A 21696-nucleotide genomic window follows, 5' to 3' on the forward strand; every position below is an offset into this window, starting at 1 on the left:
CACATAGGGTGGGGGGCTGGGATCTGGTGCCCCCTTATTAAAGGGGGCTTCCGGATTCTGATAAGCTCCTCGCTCGCAGACCCCGACAACCAACGGCCAGGGTTGTCGGGAAGAGGCCCTTGTCCTCATCAACATGGGGACAAGGTGCTTTGGGGTGGGGGGGCTGCGCGGCCCCCCTTCCTCAAAGCACCCCCCCATGTTGAGGGCACGCGGCCTGGTACGGCTCAGGAGGGGGGGGGGGCGCTCGCTCATCCCCACCCCCTTTCCTTGCCGGCCGGGTAGCGTGCTCGGATAAGGGTCTGATATGGACCTAGGGGGGACCCCCACGCCGTTTTTTCAGCGTAGGGCTTTCCCTTTAAGTCCATACCAGGTAACGGGGCCAGCGACGAGTCAATCTCACCACCAAACGCAGCGACATTGACTTCCTTCGCTAGTCCTGGCTACCTGGAGCTGCGTTCAAAATGAAAGGACTTTTCTCCATGCGGGAAAGTCCGTTAATTTCAAAAGTACAGCGGACTAGCACACAGACGGCCATTACAGTTTTTGAGTCAAAACTACTTTCTAAGTCAGCTGGACTTTTGGGTAAAAAAAAGTCAGCCGGAGCCCACACACGGGCGGATTGTCCGGTGGACTCGAGTCCACTGGAGTTTTCCGCCGGATAGCTTGATCGTGTGTACGCGGCATTGGATTCACTGTTCTCTGTAATTGGGCAGCACCCAGTGTTCGCCGTGACGCGCTGTGCGCTCCACATTACTGCTTAGGTTCGGGTGCCCAAAGGTGCCTCAAGTCTTGTAAAGTTCTAGCAACACCCCTGTATTATACCCAGGCCATCCACAATGACCACCAACCCCATAAGGTACACAACACTCCACTCCTGGGCTGATTTAACAGACTGTTTGCAAAGTATTCTGTAGCGCTTACCCCCGGAGGAGCTGCTGGTAATTAATTGGGCCTGTACTCTGCTATTTCCACCCCCAAGGATTTGGCTCAACCCGCTTGACACAGCTGTGTTATGCCGCGTACACACGACCGGACTTTCCGGCGGACAAGGTTCGACGGTCTTCCCGATGGACTTTCGGCAGAGGTCCGACGGACTTGGCCACACACGACCGGACTAAGTCCTTTCAAAAGTCAGTTTGTTTTGAATGTGATGGTGTAAACGCGACTAAACAAGGAAGTTCAGTAGCCAATAGCTGCCCTTTTGCTGTCAGTGTCACTGTGACTCAGGAGGGGGCGTGTCCTGCCGGTGATCTGTGCTGCGGCACACTGCTGTCAGTGTCACTGTGACTCAGGAGGGGGCGTGTCCTGGTAGTGATCTGTGCTGCGGCACACTGCTGTCAGTGTCACTGTGACTCAGGAGGGGGCGTGTCCTGTCGGTGATCTGTGCTGCGGCACACTGCTGTCAGTGTCACTGTGACTCAGGAGGGGGCGTGTCCTGTCAGTGTCACTGTGAGAGTCCATTACATGTGTGCATCGCCCATTCTGTATTGCCCTCCTGAGTCCTGTCCCTGAGCTACTTACTATATGAAAAATAAAATAAGAAATATGCTTTTTGCCTTATTATCTACCCGAAATCACATTGCTAATTGCATATTGTACTTATTTGTGGCCTAAATACTGGAATTTGCGCTTAAAACTGTAATTGTGTAACTTTTGGAAATGCCAGTAAAAACTTGGCTGTGCCAGTACATTTTGGGTGTCGTGTCAGTAAATTTCAATCTGGTAGGTTGGTAACACTGGGCACCATGGATGTGCTGATCACTGGTGCAATGCTTTACAGGCAGGGCGGGTCCTACCATGGGTCCCAGGGGGTCCATTGGACCCGGGCAGCACTTTGAGATGGGCAGCAAATTGAACCACCGTCACCTCTCCTTCTCTTCTATTCATCCAGCAAATTGACAACCAAGATTTATTTTCCAGCTGTTTTCTGTGCCATGGTGACAACTGTCCCCCACGTGGCTCCGCCTGTCCCTATACTACCACCCACCCTTATACTGCCCTAGCCTGTCTATATATTGCCCTAGTCTCTCTGTATACTACCCTAGCCTGTCTATATACTGCCCTAGTCTCTCTGTATACTACCCTAGTCTCTCTATATACTACAGTAGCCTGTCTATATATTACCCTAATCTCCCTGTATACTACCCTAGCCTGTCTATATACTACCCTAGTCTCTCTGTATACTACCCTAGCCAGTCTATATATCGCCCTAGTCTCTCTATATACTACCCTAGCCTGTCTATATATCGCCCTAGTCTCTCTATATACTACCCTAGCCTGTCTATATATTGCCCTAGTCTCTCTATATACTACCCTAGCCTGTCTATATATTGCCCTAGTCTCTCTATATACTACCCTAGCCTGTCTATATATTGCCCTAGTCTCTCTATATACTATCCTAGCCTGTCTATATACTACCCTAGTCTCTCTGTATACTACCCTAGCCAGTCTATATATCACCCTAGTCTCTCTATATACTACCCTAGCCTGTCTATATATTGCCCTAGTCTCTCTATATACTACCCTAGCCTGTCTATATACTGCCCTAGCCTGTCTATATACTGCCCTAGTCTCTCTATATACTACCCTAGCCTGTCTATATATTGCCCTAGTCTCTCTATATACTGCCCTAGCCTGTCTATATACTGCCCTAGTCTCTCTATATACTACCCTAGCCTGTCTATATATTGCCCTAGTCTCTCTATATACTACCCTAGCCTGTCTATATATTGCCCTAGTCTCTCTGTATACTATCCTAACCTATCTATATACTACCCTAGTCTCTCTGTATACTACCCTAGCCAGTCTATATATCGCCCTAGTCTCTCTATATACTACAGTAGACTGTCTATATACTACCCTAATCTCTCTATATACTACCCTAGCCTGTCTATATACTACCCTTGCCTGCCCCTATACTAACCTTGCCGGTCTATATACTACCCTAGCCCATTGTTATACTGCCCTAGCCTGTCTACTACCCTAGTCTCTCTATATACTCCCCTAGCTTTTCTATATACTACCTTAGCCTGCCCCTCTACTACCCTAGCTTGCCCCTATACTACCCTTGCCGGTCTATATACTACCCTACCCCACCCTTATACTGCCCTAGCCTGTCTACTACCCTAGTCTCTCTATATACTACCCTAACCTGCCCCTATACTACCCTAGCCTGTCTATATACTACCCTAGCCTGCCCCTATACTACCCTAGCCTGCCCCTATACTACCCTTGCCGGTCTACTACCCTAGTCTCTCTATATACTACCCTAGCCTGTTTATATACTACCTTAGCCTGCCCCTATACTACCCCTGATGGTCTATATACTACCATTGCCCTCCCTTATACTGCCCTAGCCTGTCTATATGCTACCCTGGTCTCTCTATATACTACCCTAGCCTACCCCTATACTACCCTTGCTTGTCTATATATTACCTTAATCTCTCTATATACTACCCTAGCCTGCCCCTATACTATCTGGAATTGAACATAATGGTATGTCAAAATTTTTTGCATATAGACAAGGTGCCGTTGCATGTAAAACTTACTTCCTGATAAATTGAATTCGTTTTAATTATCATGATATAAAATAATGGATGTGGGGACCTTTTGGTGGGCGTGATTTTTTTTGGGGGGGGGATGGGGGGGCAGCATTTCATTCTTGGACCCAGGCAGCACAGTGTCTTGGGCCAGCCCTGTTTAGAAGCTTCTGCAACAAAATGTACATTTATTTATTTCTTTTCTGAAAAGGTGAACTTATCCTTTAAAGCGTGAGCAAACCCGCTGACTTTTTATTTTATTTTTTTACACCTGCAAGGGAAAGGGCATAATGAGCTAGTATACACGGCATACTAGCTCATGATGAAATACTCACCTTAGAACGAGGCGCCGGCATCTCACTTGGTCCACGCCGAGGGAGCTGACATGTCTTCCGGGTATCGCGGCTCCAGCGCTGTGAGTGGCCAGGGCCGTGATGTCGTCACTCCCGCGCATGCGCGCAGGAGTTTTCTTCCCAGCAAGGTCTGGCGTCTGCCAGACTTTCAGCTGAGAATCCCCGGTGCGCATGCGCTGCTGGAGTCAGCAGCTCATTGCGAGGGGAATATCTCCTAAACTGTACAGGTTTAGGAGATATAAGGTAAGCCTTATAGGCCTTATTATAAGCTCCCCTGTAGGTCAAAGTTACAAATTTACCTATACAACCGCTTTAAGAATTGAAAGGGTTTTGCAGCGATCTAATTTGGCCACAGGATGGTGCTGGCGAGCTTTGAGAGAAATTATAATTCAGAATTCTCAGAATTGTGCATTAGACTGGAAAGTAATTAGAATGTCACATTAATAAATTGCACTTCATTCCAAGAACAAAAATATGTAGCAAGTTACCAGTCTTTGGATATCATAATGACATCGTTTTCTTTTCATTCATTTTTACCTGACTATCCTGCCAGTGATACACATATTATTATTTTTATACAGCATTTATATATTATTATTATTATTATACAAGATTTATATTATTATTATTATTATTATTATTATTATTATACATGATTTATATTATTATTATTATTATTATACATGATTTATACATTATTATTATTATTATTATTATTCATGATTTATATATTATTATTATTATTATTATACAGCATTTTGTATATTATTATTATTATACAAGATTTATATATTATTATTATTATTATACATCATTTATATATTATTATTATTATTGTTATTATTATTATTATTATACAGCATTTATATATTAATATTATTTTACATGATTTATATATTATTATTATTATTATACAAGATTTATATATTATTATTATTATTATACAGGATTTATATATTATTATTATTATACAAGATTTATATATTATTATTATTATACAGCATTTATATATTATTATTATTATTATTATACAGGATTTATATTATTATTATTATTATTATTATTATTCATGATTTATTAATTATTATTATTATACAAGATTTATATATTATTATTATTATTATTATTATTATTATTATTATACAGCATTTATATATTATTATTATTATTATTATTATTATTATTATTATTATTATTATTATACATGATTTATATATTATTATTATTAATATTATTATTATACAATATTTATATATTATTATTATTATACAGGATTTATATATTATTATTATTATTATTATTATACATGATTTATATATTATTATTATTATTATAATACAGGATTTATATATTATTACTATTATTATTATTATTATACAGGATTTATATATTATTATTATTATACAAGATTTATATATTATTATTATTATTCAGCATTTATATATTATTATTATTATTATTATTATTATTATTATTATTATTATACAGGATTTATATTATTATTATTATTATTCATGATTTATATATTATTATACAAGATTTACATATTATTATTATTATTATTATTATACAGCATTTATATATTATTATTATACAAGATTTATATATTATTATTATTATACAGCATTTATATATTATTAATATTTTACAGTATTTATATATTATTATTATTATTATACATGATTTATATATTATTATTATTATTATACAAGATTTATATATTATTATTATTATACAGGATTTATATATTATTATTATTATTATTATACATGATTTATATATTATTATTATTATTATACAGGATTTATATATTATTATTATTATACAGGAGTTATATGGCGCTGTTGGCCATACAATAAAAGAGGGTTAGGAAGACCCTGCTCAGAAGAGTTTACAATCCTGAAACAAAAATATGAGGGAGGAAACTTCAAACTTAACACCACATCCCTAAATGAATAAACAGCAAGGAAAGGGACAAGGGGGGTGAACAAACCTCGGGAGTTTTAAGGTGCTCAAAAAGAGAAGGTAAATGGACGATTCAAAAGATATCCATAAAATACCAATATTTATTAGTATGAATACAAAGATACAAAAAATACAAAGTGTATTATATTAAAAATGATCCACATCAAATTTATTATACACCATGGCAGTTCATAGAAGCGGAGGATACCAATCAGAGTATGCCACTCGACAAGTTTCGCTCATCTGAGCTTCCTCAGGTACACTTTGAGGTAAACTGAAAGTAATGAGAAGATGGAAAAAAACGATAAATCAAATATCAATATAATTTACAATGTATCATATTCATTAAAGAGAGGCAATGAAATATAACAGATCTATGAATATAGGTCCATATGGGATTTTACCCAAAAAATTGGTTAAAAATTTGACTGAAATGAATACAACAGCCATCCGATATCTACAGTCAGCTGATCCACGGTCTGTCCCTTTCCTTGCAGCTTACAATCCTGGTGACAACGCTATACTGTATCCATAGAGCACATGTGTCAAACACGTGGCCCGGGGGCCGAATCCTGCCCTCCGGGCCATTTCATGTGGCCCCTCCACCTTTCCTGGGGCGGTGGCAACCCCCCAATTGTTGCCCTCACATTATCACAGCACTCAGCAGCAGAGAGGAGGACAGAACTCCTCCACCAGATCCTGTGCCTCTCTGTGCAGCTGCAGCACCCCCTCATCTCCACCTCCCCTGATCTCTGCATTCAGCAGACTCCGGCCCTCCTCTGGTCCTCCTCCAGACCCTGAACTTTCTGCTTCCCAGCTCCACCCCCAGCTTCTTCCCAAGGGAGGATGAGGGATTCTTTACTTCTGATGGGGGGAGAGGATTCTTGACTTCTGATGTAAGGGGGGGGGGGGTGCAGCGTGATGTAAGGGAGGGTGAGGGATTCTTGACTTCTGATGGGGGAGAGGATTCTTGATTTCTGATGTAAGGGGGGGGGGTGCAGTGTGATGTAAGGGAGGATGAGGGATTCTTGACTTCTGATGGGGGAGAGGATTCTTGACTTCTGATGTAAGGGGGGGGGGGGAGGGTGCAGCGTGATGTAAGGGAGGGTGAGGGATTCTTGACTTCTGATGGGGGAGAGGATTCTTGATTTCTGATGTAAGGGGGGGGGGGTGCAGTGTGATGTAAGGGAGGATGAGGGATTCTTGACTTCTGATGGGGGAGAGGATTCTTGATTTCTGATGTAAGGGGGGGGTGCAGTGTGATGTAAGGGAGGATGAGGGATTCTTGATTTCTGATGGGGGGAGAGGATTCTTGACTTCTGATGTAAGGGGGGGGGTGCAGTGTGATGTAAGGGAGGGTGTTGGATTCTTGGCTTCTGATGGGGGGAGAGGATTCTTGACTTCTGATGTAAGGGGGGGGGGGGGTGTGCAGTGTGATGTAAGGGAGGGTGAGGGATTCTTGACTTCTGATGTAAGGGGGGGGGGGGGTGCAGTGTGATGTAAGGGAGGGTGAGGGATTCTTGACTTCTGATGGAGGGGGCGCTCTGGACATCTATTCTTACAGATACAGCACTTTGATGGCAACTTCAATGCTGATGCAGGTTTTATTTTTGGAGGGGGGTATTTGTGCTGGGGGAATACTGGGGGAGAGAGGATGTGAGCTGGGGGGAGGGCAAAGATTTGTGCTGGGAGGGGGATTTCAGCAGGCGGGGGCGGATTTGTACTGGTAGGAGGGGAGATTTCTGCTTAGGGGGGAAGCATGCAAATTGGTGCTCAATTTTTTTTAAAGGGGGGGGGATTTTGCTGACACATAGTGCCCCTCCACATCTGGGAGGGGGGTACAATTTGGCATTTTTCCCCCTGGGCTGTAGGTGACCGCACCCCGGCACTGCATTCAGCGTTTACTCCAAGAAAAAAAGGATAGCAAGTCCTTGAGTGTGAAAAGCAGAGAATTCCACCAAGGAATATTATACTAATAATACATCAATCCCCCACATTCCAATATCTCCGCTCCCCAAATGTACTCACTCCTTCACCAAGAAGGGGGTTCAGGGCGCTTTCCCCCCAAACCCGGGCGGAGTGTCCCTTTAAGAACACAAGGTCAGAGGAAGCTCTACAACTAGAGGGAGGCTCACCGGACACGAAGGACTCCGTTCCTTAGCAACGTGAGGCCAAGCCCTCGTTTTTCCTTGTGCAGATAGTTGGCCCCCCCTCAGCACTGCTCGGGTCACCCCCACACCAAGGGGGTACAAGATTCAGCCTAAGAGCAAATCAGAAAGAAACTCCCACAGTGTAATAAAAGTAAAAAACAAAGAGATTTATTTAAAATGTAACTCACATAAAGCCACGACAATGTCTCCTTTAATGTCTCCTTTCTCCTACCGTTGGCCAGCATGCACTTTTCTGGATATGCTACGTGATGACGTCACTTCCGTTCGACGCGTTTCGTCATTAGGGCTTCTTTATGACCAGGATTATTATTAGTCTACAGAACGTAGAAAGGATGAGAGTGCCACAGATCAGAATATGAGATAAGTATGGCTTTATAGCACATGACTATAGGAGGGAAGAACAATTCAACTCATTTCGGGGTCTCGATACTCCCCTTCATCAGGGCTGAGAGGACATATAACATAAAAAAGCAGATATAAAAAATATGATCTACTGCTATATGCATAAAGATCCCGGAGAATTGGCAGATTCCAGAGATCCAGACATGTGCAATTAGTTTCCTTCTGAATTTGTTTTGTTTTTTACAGATTTCGACAAATTCATTAACTCAGAAACATCCGAATTAACGAAAACCCATTTCATGAAATTTTCAGGGTACGGTCAGGAGCAAGGGGGCGGGGTAGGGTTAGGAGCGGGGGCGGGGTACGCTCTGAAGCGGGGGCAGGGTACGCTCAGGAGCGGGGTAGGGTTAGGAGCGGGGGCAGGGTACGCTCTGAAGCGGGGGCAGGGTACGCTCAGGAGTGGGGGCGGGGTAGGTTTAGGAGCGGGGGCAAGGTACGCTCAGGAGCGGGTGGCAGGGTACGCTCTGGAGTGGGGGGTGGGGTATGCTCAGGAGCGGGGTAGTTTAGGAGAGGGTGACAGAGTACACTCAGGAGCAGGGCCGGGGTATGTTTTGGAGCTGGGGGCGGGGTACACTCTGGAGCGGGGGGTGGAGTATGCTCAGGAGCAGGGTAGTTTAGGAGAGGGTGGCAGAGTAGACTCAGAAGCGGGGGCGGGGTAGGTTTGGGAGCGGGGGCAGGGTACACTCAGGAGCGGGGGCGGGGTACCCTCTGGAGCGGGGTGTGGGGTATGCTCAGGAGCGGGGACGGGCTCGTTTAGGAGAGGGTGGCAGAGTACACTCAGGAGCGGGGGCGGGGTATGTTCTGGAGCAGGGGGTGGGGTACGCTCAGGAGTGGGGGCAGGGTACGTTTAGGAGCAAGGGTGGGGTACGCTGTGGAGCGGGGGTGGGATACTCTCTGGTGAGGGGGCAGGGTTTACACTCAGGAGCGGGGGCAGGGTTTACACTCAGGAGTGGGGGCAGGGGGGTACACTCAGGAGTGGGGGTGGGGTACATTTAGGAGCTGGGGATGGGGTGCACTCAGGAGTGGGGGTGGGGTACATTTAGGGGATGGGGTACATTCAGGAGTGGGAGTGGGGTACGCTTTGTATCGGGGGCAGGGGGTACACTCAGGAGCGGGGGTGGGGTACATTTAGGAGCTGGGGATGGGGTACACTCAGGAGTGGGGGTGGGGTACGCTTTGTATCGGGGCCAGGGGGTACACTCAGGAGCGGGGGTGGGGTACATTTAGGAGCTGGGGGTGGGGTACATTTAGGAGCTGGGGTGGGGTACATTCAGGAGCTGGGGTGGGGTACATTTAGGAGCTGGGGATGGGGTACACTCAGGAGCGGGGGTGGGGTACATTTAGGAGCTGGGGTGGGGTACATTCAGGAGCTGGGGTGGGGTACATTCAGGAGTGGGGGTGGGGTACGCTTTGTATCGGGGGCAGGGTACACTCAGGAGCTGAGAGGGGTCAATATTAAGCGGAATTTGTGGAGCGTAGCTCCTCCCAGCGCGGTGTGTCGGGGGACGTAAAGCATTCTCAGGAATTTGTTTTGGAATGACGTCATATACAAGCAGAGGAGGATTTATTTACAGACATTTGTGAATGGGATCTGACAGATATTTTATGAATGGAGTTTGTTTTATTTTTCTGGTGACTGGCCCTTTAAGCTGCCTGCGTCTGTGATCGCCCCCTGCCGCCGGCCGCCGGAAGCAGCACTGTCAGCGAGAGACTTCCCCTGTGATTGGTTCAGATCTCTGTCAGTCGGCGGTTCGGATCAGTCGATTGGCTGGAGGTTGACACGGCAGATTCCCGCCCCCTCAGCCACGGCGGACCAATCTCCGGAGAGCAACGTTCTATTTACTAACTTTCAGGTACGCAGCCTGGCCGCGCCCCCTTCTCCCCATTGGCCAAGAGGTGAAATAGGCGGAAAGGGTCGGAGAGGGGGGCGAGCCGTATTTACTAGAGTTCTGTCTTGTGATTGGCGGGGCGGACGAGCCGTAAGTCAGGGGCGGCGAGGTTTGATTGGTGGGGGGCGGGGAGTAGTGGGCGGTGCTCGCAGGGGAGTCCCGCCCCCTTTTAGAGCTGCGTTGATCGCTGAGGAGAGTCGGAGCTCCGAGGAGCAACATGGCGGCCGGAGAGTGACGGCGGGGGGCCCGGGGCCACACACCGCACAGGGGCCACTCACACGGTGAGTCTCAGGGGCCACACACCGCACAGGGGCCACATTCACTAACACAGGGCACACCGGGGGCCACACCGAGGACAAGAGAGCTACACAGGAGCTGGTCTAGGGGCCCCACTGAGGTATTGCGGACGTGGTGTACTACAGGGGCCACACTGAGACATTGGAGTACTTCAGGGGCCACACTATTGTATAAGGAGCCACTCTGCTTTGCATGAGAGACACACAGAGCTTCCAGGGGCCACAATGATCTTCGGGGGGGACTCTAATGATATACAGGGGCCACACTGATCTTCGGGGGGGGGGACTCTAATGATATACAGGGGCCACACTGATCTTCGGGGGGGGGGGACTCTTATGATATACAGGGGCCACACTGATCTTCGGGGGGGGGGACTCTAATGATATACAGGGGCCACACTGATCTTCGGGGGGGGGGGGCTCTAATGATATACAGGGGCCACACTGATCTTCGGGGGAAGACTAATGATATACAGGGGCCACACTGATCTTCGGGGGGGGGGACTCTAATGATATACAGGGGCCACACTGATCTTCCGGGGGGGGCTCTAATGATATACAGGGGCCACACTGATCTTCCGGGGGGGCCTCTAATGATATACAGGGGCCACACTGATCTTCGGGGGAAGACTCTAATGATATACAGGGGCCACACTGATCTTCGGGGGGGGGGGCTCTAATGATATACAGGGGCCACACTGATCTTCCAGGGGGGGCCTCTAATGATATACAGGGGCCACACTGATCTTCGGGGGGGGCTCTAATGATATACAGGGGCCACACTGATCTTCGGGGGGGGCTCTAATGATATACAGGGGCCACACTGATCTTCGGGGGGGCTCTAATGATATACAGGGGCCACACTGATCTTCGGGGGGGGACTCTAATGATATACAGGTGCCACACTGATCTTCGGGGGGGGACTCTAATGATATACAGGGGCCACACTGATCTTCGGGGGGGGACTCTAATGATATACAGGGGCCACACTGATCTTCGGGGGGGACTCTGATATACAGGGGCCACACTGATCTTCGGGGGGGGGGCCTCTAATGATATACAGGGGCCACACTGATCTTCGGGGAGGGACTCTAATGGTATACAGGGGCCACACTGATCTTCGGGGGGGGGCTCTAATGATATACAGGGGCCACACTGATCTTCGGGGGGGGGCTCTAATGATATACAGGGGCCACACTGATCTTCGGGGGGGGGCTCTAATGATATACAGGGGCCACACTGATCTTCGGGGGGGACTCTAATGATATACAGGGGCCACACTGATCTTCGGGGGGGACTCTAATGATATACAGGGGCCACACTGATCTTCGGGGGGGGCTCTAATGACATACAGGGGCCACACTGATCTTCAGGGGGGGGGGGGGCTCTAATGATATACAGGGGCCACACTGATCTTCTGGGGGGGCTCTAATGATATACAGGGGCCACACTGATCTTCGGGGGGGGTCTCTAATGATATACAGGGGCCACACTGATCTAAGGGGGGGGGGGCTCTAATGATATACAGGGGCCACACTGATCTAAGGGGGGGGGGCTCTAATGATATAAAGGGGCCACACTGATCTTCGGGGGGGGGCTCTAATGATATAAAGGGGCCACACTGATCTTCGGGGGGGGCTCTAATGATATACAGGGGCCACACTGATCTTCGGGGGGGGCTCTAATGATATACAGGGGCCACACTGATCTTCGGGGGGGGCTCTAATGATATACAGGGGCCACACTGATCTTCGGGGGGGGCTCTAATGATATACAGGGGCCACACTGATCTTCGGGGGGGGGGCTCTAATGATATACAGGGGCCACACTGATCTTCGGGGGGGCTCTAATGATATACAGGGGCCACACTGATCTTCGGGGGGGGGGGCTCTAATGATATACAGGGGCCACACTGAACCTCTGGGGTCCTGCTGGCTTGTCAGTAGCGGGACGCCTTGTTGCTGTATCAGGGGCCACATTCCTCTACACAGGACACACTGAGCGCCTGGGGGGCCTCACTGGTTGTCTAGGGGCCACATTGGTCCTCATTGCTCTATTAGGGGGACACACAAGCCAGCTGGGGCCCCCGTCTGCTATTTTAGGGGCCCCACTAAGTTATCAGAGATTGCAGTGGGTAGAGAGACCACACTGACGAGCCAAGGGCCACACTGAGCAGCTGGGGCCGGACTTCTCTACCAGGGGCCACTACTGCATTGTACACACGGGGCTTTTAGAGATCCCCCTGGCCATCCAGGGGCCACAGTGGGGGGGGGGGCACACACTTCTCCCCTGTGTTGTTGTATTGGTGGATCTCACGCTGGGCTTGTACTGCGCTCCGGTATATGTTGGGGAGATTTGTATGGAGTCACATGAGGTATGATTTGTACTGCGCTCTGGTATATGTTGGGGAGATTTGTATGGAGTCACATGAGGTATGATTTGTACTGCGCTCTGGTATATGTTGGTGATATACATTGTATGTAGTGTAGGGCACCTCCTTCTGTACATCACCACACTATATGTCCTCCCCATAGAGGTTTATTCTGCTGTGTCTCCATCCCGGTGACCCCATATATGTCTGATTCCTTCCCGTGACCCCCCAAAACCAGGGTCCCCCCTATCTCCGGGGGTGCGGATTGGGGGGCCCCCCGAGTCTCCCCCTTCTCCGGTGATACGGATTGGGGGGATGAGTCTCCCCCTTCTCCGGGGTGCGGATTGGGGGGATGAGTCTCCCCCTTCTCCGGGGTGCGGATTGGGGGATGAGTCTCCCCCTTCTCCGGGGTGCGGATTGGGGGATGAGTCTCCCCCTTCTCCGGGGTGCGGATTGGGGGATGAGTCTCCCCCTTCTCCGGGGTGCGGATTGGGGGATGAGTCTCCCCCTTCTCCGGGGTGCGGATTGGGGGATGAGTCTCCCCCTTCTCCGGGGTGCGGATTGGGGGATGAGTCTCCCCCTTCTCCGGGGTGCGGATTGGGGGATGAGTCTCCCCCTTCTCCGGGGTGCGGATTGGGGGATGAGTCTCCCCCTTCTCCGGGGTGCGGATTGGGGGATGAGTCTCCCCCTTCCCTGGGGTGCGGATTGGGGGATGAGTCTCCCCCTTCTCCGGGGTGCGGATTGGGGGGATGAGTCTCCCCCTTCTCCGGTGATACGGATTGGGGGGATGAGTCTCCCCCTTCTCCGGTGATACGGATTGGGGGGATGAGTCTCCCCCTTCTCCGGGGTGCGGATTGGGGGGATGAGTCTCCCCCTTCTCCGGGGTGCGGATTGGGGGGATGAGTCTCCCCCCTTCTCCGGGGTGCGGATTGGGGGGATGAGTCTCCCCCTTCTCCGGGGTGCGGATTGGGGGGATGAGTCTCCCCCTTCTCCGGGGTGCGGATTGGGGGGATGAGTCTCCCCCTTCTCCAGGGTGCGGATTGGGGGGATGAGTCTCCCCCTTCTCCGGGGTGCGGATTGGGGGGATGAGTCTCCCCCTTCGGGGGTGCGGATTGGGGGGATGAGTCTCCCCCTTCGGGGATGCGGATTGGGGGGATGAGTCTCCCCCTTCGGGGATGCGGATTGGGGGATGAGTCTCCCCCTTCGGGGATGCGGATTGGGGGGGATGAGTCTCCCCCTTCGGGGATGCGGATTGGGGGGGATGAGTCTCCCCCTTCGGGGATGCGGATTGGGGGGGATGAGTCTCCCCCTTCGGGGGTGCGGATTGGGGGGGATGAGTCTCCCCCTTCGGGGGTGCGGATTGGGGGGATGAGTCTCCCCCTTCGGGGGTGCGGATTGGGGGGATGAGTCTCCCCCTTCGGGGGTGCGGATTGGGGGGATGAGTCTCCCCCTTCGGGGGTGCGGATTGGGGGGATGAGTCTCCCCCTTCGGGGGTGCGGATTGGGGGGATGAGTCTCCCCCTTCGGGGGTGCGGATTGGGGGGATGAGTCTCCCCCTTCTCCGGGGTGCGGATTGGGGGGATGAGTCTCCCCCTTCGGGGGTGCGGATTGGGGGGGATGAGTCTCCCCCTTCGGGGGTGCGGATTGGGGGGGATGAGTCTCCCCCTTCGGGGGTGCGGATTGGGGGGGATGAGTCTCCCCCTTCGGGGGTGCGGATTGGGGGGGATGAGTCTCCCCCTTCGGGGGTGCGGATTGGGGGGGGTGAGTCTCCCCCCTTCGGGGGTGCGGATTGAGGGGGGTGAGTCTCCCCCCTTCGGGGGTGCGGATTAGGGGGGTGAGTCTCCCCCCTTCGGGGGTGCGGATTGGGGGGGATGAGTCTCCCCCCTTCTCCCGGGGTGCGGATTGGGGGGGATGAGTCTCCCCCCTTCCCCGGGGTGCGGATTGGGGGGGATGAGTCTCCCCCCTTCTCCCGGGGTGCGGATTGGGGGGGATGAGTCTCCCCCCTTCTCCCGGGGTGCGGATTGGGGGGGATGAGTCTCCCCCCTTCTCCCGGGGTGCGGATTGGGGGGGATGAGTCTCCCCCCTTCTCCCGGCGTGCGGATTGGGGGGGATGAGTCTCCCCCCTTCTCCGGGGTGCGGATTGGGGGGGATGAGTCTCCCCCCTTCTCTGGGGTGTGGATTGGGGGGGATGAGTCTCCCCCCTTCTCCGGGGTGTGGATTGGGGGGGATGAGTCTCCCCCCCCTTCTCCGGGGTGTGAATTGGGGCCCCCCCCCCGTACACTTCTCATTGACTCTGGAAGTTGGGATTTATGGGAAGCTGTAAGTCACTTTCAGGGGCCGGAGAAGTGGAAGCGATCGCTGTGTGTACAGCCCCATAGAGATCAGTGTGCGCCATTCTCCTGGGTGCCACCAGGGGGCGCCTGTCAGTAGAGCTGTCACTGGGCACAGTCCCTGTCCGGCTCCGGGGGCCGGACTCTCAGTGATGGTACAGGGTGCGCTCTTCATGCCGCCGGTAGCTGGAGTCCTCTGATAACAGCCGGCATGACCAGTTCTCTTTAGATAATAGACCCAATCACTCACATCTCATTAAAACGCTCCCCGGAGATCCCGCCATAGAGATCCCTGTTCAGGCACTTCCTGTTATACGGTGACCACGCTCTGTCCCCGTCTCCCAATTGTATGCCTGTGTTGTCACCCCATCACATGGGTTTCCGATGGAGACTACAAGTGGCCAGAGGCATGGGGGGCTCCGCTCCCCCCCCCGGGACCTGAGAGGCATGGGGGGCTCCGCTCCCCCCCCCGGGACCTGAGAGGCATGGGGGGCTCCGCTCCCCCCCCCGGGACCTGAGAGGCATGGGGGGCTCCGCTCCCCCCCCGGGACCTGAGAGGCATGGGGGGCTCCGCTCCCCCCCCCGGGACCTGAGAGGCATGGGGGGCTCCGCTCCCCCCCCCGGGACCTGAGAGGCATGGGGGGCTCCGCTCCCCCCCCCGGGACCTGAGAGGCATGGGGGGCTCCGCTCCCCCCCCCGGGACCTGAGAGGCATGGGGGGCTCCGCTCCCCCCCCCGGGACCTGAGAGGCATGGGGGGCTCCGCTTCCCCCCCCGGGACCTGAGAGGCATGGGGGCTCCGCTTCCCCCCCCGGGACCTGAGAGGCATGGGGGCTCCGCTTCCCCCCCCGGGACCTGAGAGGCGTGGGGGGCTCCGCTTCCCCCCCCGGGACCTGAGAGACGTGGGGGGCTCTGCCCCCCCCCCGTCTGGGGACCTGAGAGGCGTGGGGGGCTCTGCTCCCCCCCTCTGGGGACCTGAGAGGCATGGGGGGCTCTGCTCCCCCCCTCTGGGGACCTGAGAGGCATGGGGGGCTCTGCTCCCCCCCCCCCTCTGGGGACCTGAGAGGCGTGGGGGGCTCTGCTCCCCCCCCCCCCTCTGGGGACCTGAGAGGCGTGGGGGGGCTCTGCTCCCCCCCCCCCCTCTGGGGACCTGAGAGGCGTGGGCGGCTCTGCTCCCCCCGGGACCTGAGAGGCATGGGGGGCTCCGCTTCCCCCCCCTCTGGGGACCTGAGAGGCGTGGGGGGCTCTGCTCCCCCCCCTCTGGGGACCTGAGAGGCGTGGGGGGCTCTGCTCCCCCCCGGGACCTGAGAGGCGTGGGGGGCTCTGCTCCCCCCCGGGACCTGAGAGGCATGGGGGGCTCTGCTCCCCCCCCTCTGGGGACCTGAGAGGCATGGGGGGCTCTGCTCCCCCCCCTCTGGGGACCTGAGAGGCATGGGGGGCTCTGCTCCCCCCCCTCTGGGGACCTGAGAGGCATGGGGGGCTCTGCTCCCCCCCCGGGGACCTGAGAGGCGTGGGGGGCTCTGCTCCCCCCCCTCTGGGGACCTGAGAGGCATGGGGGGCTCTTCTTCCCCCCCCCCCGGGACCTGAGAGGCATGGGGGGCTCTTCTTCCCCCCCCCCCCCGGGACCTGAGAGGCATGGGGGGCTCTTCTTCCCCCCCCCCCCCCCGGGACCTGAGAGGCATGGGGGGCTCTGCTACTCGCCCCCGAGAGGCATGGGGGGCTCTGCTCCCCCCCGGCCCCCGAGAGGGATGGAGGCTTCCAATGGAAACTACAAGTGGCCAATCAGCACACATTACACAGACGCCCCACTGGTGTCACCATCAGGAAACCCGCCCCGAGGAATGCTGTGCAGTGTATGGAGACAGGAAGTGGCTGCAGAGAGACGACAGGAGATCAGCAGACCTGAAATGGAACAAAAATGTGAAAACAAGGTTTTTATTTTTTTGAGTTGTCAGGAAGCAACGTACAGGCCCCTCCCACCAGCCATGATCTGCCTGTGTGGAATAGAGAATCCCAGAGACCCGGTGATGACATCACTGTACTAAAATGATATATATTGTTTAGAATGCTGATGAGGGGGAGGGGAAAGGAAAATTTATACGCTTCAGATATAATTGCGCGGTGCATTATCCCATGGCAACCAATCGGCAAGCAGATAGCTGTCCAAGCTGCTCTAAGCTGATGGAATGTGGGGTCCGGTTATGTGCTACCCCCCCCTCCCCCTCCCTGTGTACAGCCTCATTGCACTTTGCCCCGTTCTCCTGTATACAGTAAGTGTCACACACCTGTGAGGGTGACCTCCCGTACGCGGCTCGTCCTGGAACGTCATCCGCCCCTTTAATCAACACAGATCCGGACAAACCGGTATTGTATGAGACGCTATGCCAGGAAGACCTGCCAGCCGGGTACAGCGGGCAATGCCAACCCTGCAGACTGTATGGGGGGGCAGATGGAAATAAAGAGCCCCCCCCCCTCCATAAAGAGGACCCGTCACCCCCTATTACTGTCACATGGGATGTTTACATTCATTATAGACCCCGGATCCCTCCATAAAGAGGACCCGTCACCCCCTATTACTGTCACATGGGATGTTTACATTCATTATAGACCCCGGATCTCTCCATAAAGAGGACCCGTCACCCCCTATTACTGTCACATGGGATGTTTACATTCATTATAGACCCCGGATCTCCCCATAAAGAGGACCCGTCACCCCCTATTACTGTCACACGGGATGTTTACATTCATTATAGACCCCGGATCTCCCCATAAAGAGGACCCGTCACCCCCTATTACTGTCACACGGGATGTTTACATTCATTATAGACCCCGGATCTCTCCATAAAGAGGACCCGTCACCCCCTATTACTGTCACATGGGATGTTTACATTCATTATAGACCCCGGATCGCTCCATAAACAGGACCCGTCACCCCCTATTACTGTCACTTGGGATGTTTACATTCATTATAGACCCCGGATCCCTCCATAAAGAGGACCCGTCACCCCCTATTACTGTCACACGGGATGTTTACATTCATTATAGACCCCGGATCCCTCCATAAAGAGGACCCGTCACCCCCTATTACTGTCACACGGGATGTTTACATTCACTATAGACCCCGGATCTCTCCATAAAGAGGACCCGTCACCTCCTATTACTGTCACATGGGATGTTTACATTCATTATAGACCCCGGATCTCTCCATAAAGAGGACCCGTCACCCCCTATTACTGTCACATGGGATGTTTACATTCATTATAGACCCCGGATCTCCCCATAAAGAGGACCCGTCACCCCCTATTACTGTCACACGGGATGTTTACATTCATTATAGACCCCGGATCTCCCCATAAAGAGGACCCGTCACCCCCTATTACTGTCACACGGGATGTTTACATTCATTATAGACCCCGGATCTCTCCATAAAGAGGACCCGTCACCCCCTATTACTGTCACATGGGATGTTTACATTCATTATAGACCCCGGATCTCTCCATAAACAGGACCCGTCACCCCCTATTACTGTCACTTGGGATGTTTACATTCATTATAGACCCCGGATCCCTCCATAAAGAGGACCCGTCACCCCCTATTACTGTCACACGGGATGTTTACATTCATTATAGACCCCGGATCTCCCCATAAAGAGGACCCGTCACCCCCTATTACTGTCACACGGGATGTTTACATTCATTATAGACCCCGGATCTCTCCATAAAGAGGACCCGTCACCCCCTATTACTGTCACACGGGATGTTTACATTCATTATAGACCCCGGATCTCTCCATAAACAGGACCCGTCACCTCCTATTACTGTCACATGGGATGTTTACATTCACTATAGACCCCGGATCTCTCCATAAAGAGGACCCGTCACCTCCTATTACTGTCACATGGGATGTTTACATTCATTATAGACCCCGGATCTCTCCATAAAGAGGACCCGTCACCCCCTATTACTGTCACACGGGATGTTTACATTCATTATAGACCCCGGATCTCCCCATAAAGAGGACCCGTCACCCCCTATTACTGTCACACGGGATGTTTACATTCATTATAGACCCCGGATCTCTCCATAAAGAGGACCCGTCACCCCCTATTACTGTCACACGGGATGTTTACATTCATTATAGACCCCGGATCTCTCCATAAACAGGACCCGTCACCTCCTATTACTGTCACATGGGATGTTTACATTCACTATAGACCCCGGATCTCTCCATAAAGAGGACCCGTCACCTCCTATTACTGTCACATGGGATGTTTACATTCATTCTAGACCCCGGATCTCTCCATAAAGAGGACCCGTCACCCCCTATTACTGTCACATGGGATGTTTACATTCATTATAGACCCCGGATCTCCCCATAAAGAGGACCCGTCACCCCCTATTACTGTCACACGGGATGTTTACATTCATTATAGACCCCGGATCTCTCCATAAAGAGGACCCGTCACCTCCTATTACTGTCACATGGAATGTTTACATTCATTATAGACCCCGGATCTCTCCATAAAGAGGACCCGTCACCTCCTATTACTGTCACATGGGATGTTTACATTCATTGTAGACCCCGGATCTCTCCATAAAGAGGACCCGTCACCCCCTATTACTGTCACACGGGATGTTTACATTCATTATAGACCCCGGATCTCTCCATAAAGAGGACCCGTCACCTCCTATTACTGTCACATGGAATGTTTACATTCATTATAGACCCCGGATCTCTCCATAAAGAGGACCCGTCACCTCCTATTACTGTCACATGGGATGTTTACATTCATTATAGACCCCGGATCTCTCCATAAAGAGGACCCGTCACCCCCTATTACTGTCACATGGGATGTTTACATTCATTATAGACCCCGGATCTCTCCATAAAGAGGACCCGTCACCCCCTATTACTGTCACATGGGATGTTTACATTCATTATAGACCCCGGATCTCTCCATAAAGAGGACCCGTCACCCCCTATTACTGTCACATGGGATGTTTACATTCACTATAGACCCCGGATCTCTCCATAAAGAGGACCCGTCACCTCCTATTACTGTCACATGGGATGTTTACATTCATTATAGACCCCGGATCTCTCCATAAAGAGGACCCGTCACCCCCTATTACTGTCACATGGGATGTTTACATTCATTATAGACCCCGGATCTCTCCATAAAGAGGACCCGTCACCCCCTATTACTGTCACATGGGATGTTTACATTCATTATAGACCCCGGATCTCTCCATAAAGAGGACCCGTCACCCCCTATTACTGTCACATGGGATGTTTACATTCATTATAGACCCCGGATCTCCCCATAAAGAGGACCCGTCACCCCCTATTACTGTCACATGGAATGTTTACATTCATTATAGACCCCGGATCTCCCCATAAAGAGGACCCGTCACCCCCTATTACTGTCACATGGGATGTTTACATTCATTATAGACCCCGGATCTCTCCATAAAGAGGACCCGTCACCTCCTATTACTGTCACATGGGATGTTTACATTCATTATAGACCCCGGATCTCTCCATAAAGAGGACCCGTCACCCCCTATTACTGTCACATGGGATGTTTACATTCATTATAGACCCCGGATCTCTCCATAAAGAGGACCCGTCACCCCCTATTACTGTCACATGGGATGTTTACATTCATTATAGACCCCGGATCTCCCCATAAAGAGGACCCGTCACCCCCTATTACTGTCACATGGGATGTTTACATTCATTATAGACCCCGGATCTCTCCATAAAGAGGACCCGTCACCTCCTATTACTGTCACATGGGATGTTTACATTCATTATAGACCCCGGATCTCCCCATAAAGAGGACCCGTCACCCCCTATTACTGTCACATGGGATGTTTACATTCCTAATAGACCCCGGATCTCTCCATAAAGAGGACCTGTCACCTCCTATTACTCTCACATGGGATGTTTACATTATATACCCCGGATCTCTCCATAAAGAGGACCCGTCACCCCCTATTACTGTCACATGGGATGTTTACATTCATTATAGACCCCGGATCTCTCCATAAAGAGGACCCGTCACCCCCTATTACTGTCACATGGGATGTTTACATTCATTATAGACCCCGGATCTCTCCATAAAGAGGACCCGTCACCCCCTATTACTGTCACATGGGATGTTTACATTCATTATAGACCCCGGATCTCTCCATAAAGAGGACCCGTCACCCCCTATTACTGTCACATGGGATGTTTACATTCATTATAGACCCCGGATCTCTCCATAAAGAGGACCCGTCACCCCCTATTACTCTCACATGGGATGTTTACATTCATTATAGACCCCGGATCTCTCCATAAAGAGGACCCGTCACCCCCTATTACTGTCACATGGGATG

General features: G+C 51.4%; 1 protein-coding gene across 1 annotated transcript in view; it reads left to right on the forward strand.

Moving 5' to 3' along the window:
* Nucleotides 1-10481: 10481 nt before the first annotated feature.
* The window catches only part of TESK2 (testis associated actin remodelling kinase 2), a gene marked incomplete in the record, with an annotated part of 60099 nt that continues 48884 nt past the window's right edge, over nucleotides 10482-21696 (forward strand). Inside the window, 1 exon segment of the mRNA XM_077450780.1 lies at nucleotides 10482-10600.

The sequence above is a fragment of the Lithobates pipiens genome, unplaced genomic scaffold (assembly GCF_037356315.1).
Source record: "Lithobates pipiens isolate NorthernLeopardFrog02 unplaced genomic scaffold, aLitPip1_a1.2 Scaffold_23, whole genome shotgun sequence".
NCBI lineage: Eukaryota > Metazoa > Chordata > Amphibia > Anura > Ranidae > Lithobates > Lithobates pipiens.